The sequence below is a fragment of the Austrofundulus limnaeus genome, unplaced genomic scaffold (assembly GCF_001266775.1).
Source record: "Austrofundulus limnaeus strain Quisiro unplaced genomic scaffold, Austrofundulus_limnaeus-1.0 Scaffold15, whole genome shotgun sequence".
NCBI classification, from domain to species: Eukaryota; Metazoa; Chordata; class Actinopteri; order Cyprinodontiformes; family Rivulidae; genus Austrofundulus; species Austrofundulus limnaeus.
Genome location: NW_013952417.1, coordinates 2,214,054 through 2,215,767, shown reverse-complemented (window position 1 = coordinate 2,215,767; position 1,714 = coordinate 2,214,054). Strand labels below are relative to the sequence as shown.

Genomic DNA, 1,714 nt, shown 5'->3' with positions numbered 1-1,714 from the left:
ACTGAGTATGCTCAGCAGGTAACACACTGTCAGAATGAAATATTTTTAGTTTTAACAATGTTTCACTTTTAAATGAATAAAATTGAAGTGCCTGAACTGGATGTTTTCATTGACTTGTTTAATGTTTTGCTTGGATGTAATTTTTCTTATCAATTGCTGTGAGACACAGATGCAGCTGTAAATATTTAACTCAAGCTGAAGTGCTGCTGGTTAAAATTTACTCAGGTCAGGGTGCTATATGAAATGYAGCACATTAAGTCAAGGTAAACGTGTTTGTGCGTTCTTTCTGCAAGCACTTGCGAGAAACAAAAAGCAGCTTGTAGTCTTAATCTAATGGCACATGTGCAAAGATACTCTTTGCAGCATAAAATCAATAAWTTTTCAAAACAGTTATAAGCATGAAAGTAACTGACTGTTTTATACAAACAATGAATCTTTGAATGCAGCAGCCTTTAGGTGCCTCTTTCATTTGTTCAGACATGCAGTATTTTCAAATCACCACTTCACAAACTATTAAAAACTGGAAGAAACTGCTTGGATTAATGTTGCTCTTTCAAAAATCTGCATAGATTAAAAAGTTTTCAACCAATTGCTTGTCTGCCATCTAGTGTCGGGAGACGGTAATTACTTTGTGGGACCAACTACACATATAACATATTTACCCATTTTTTCCAGTGCAGGTTGCAGGGGTCGGTGGTGTTCACATCCAGCAGTCACTGTTCAAGAGTCATGGTACATCCTGGACAGGTCACAAGTCCATCACAGGGCTGTGGTTTATGATAAGATTCAAAATTCACAAATACTGACTTAAATAAGAAAGCTTGTCTGTCCCAGCAAAACATCCTGCAGGTGACAGGATTATATTGATGWATATAAGGAGAGCAATCAAAAACAAAATGTATTACATTAATCCACTGAGTTATTGAGTGCTTTTGGAATTAGATTACCCTTGTTCATTGTTGTGACATTATGCACAAACTGCAGAAAATATCTATAGTTTATCATAATATGAAAGTTCTGCAAATTCAAACTCAAACAAATAACCTAATTGTCTCAGGAACYCACTGTCATCAAGTTACATTTATTAAAAAACTAAATCAAAACCTTCATTAGTATAATAGTAAGGAGAAATCATTGCATATAGACAACATAAAATATATTCAGTATGGGATAATTGTTTGACTTTGATAAATGAGCAATAAAAAAGGGATTTGATTCTGCAGTGGATCAAATTGTTACTTTTTATTAGCAAATATGAAATGTTTTTTTTTTACAATACATGAAAAACATCCAAGTTTTATTGTATTCCTTAAATAATGTTTAATGTACTGCTTTTGGACAAAAGTGCTAGATTAAAATTTGTTGCATTTTTATTGTCACAGTGAGGCAGTGATTGTGGCAGTGGCACAAAAAAGCTCATATCTTATCAAGCAATACAAGATGAACAGGTTTTTGTGAGACTATTATACTAAATACAATCAATACAAAAACCACACAAAAAATCAAAAACAGTACATATATTTGACTTTACATTAAATGTTGTTTGCAGCTCAGTTGTCTTTATTCACTTAACATTTAAAACATTGAATTTGTTTAGGTATGTCGTCTTCAAATATAGTTGAGCAGAACTGCAGGATGTTTTGTGGAAACCTGCAAATGCAAAATATTTTCTTTTACATTTTTTTAGTCACTAGCTAGAATTTTGTTTTAAAAT

At 32.5% G+C, this 1,714-nt stretch overlaps 1 protein-coding gene across 1 annotated transcript in view; it reads right to left on the bottom strand.

The window, feature by feature from the left end:
* Window positions 1-1,300: 1,300 nt before the first annotated feature.
* Window positions 1,301-1,714, bottom strand: part of LOC106513769 (mucin-3B) — a gene marked incomplete at its 5' end in the record, with an annotated part of 1,735 nt that continues 1,321 nt past the window's right edge. The window contains one exon of the mRNA XM_014002752.1: window positions 1,301-1,650. The remainder of the gene's footprint in view (window positions 1,651-1,714) is intronic.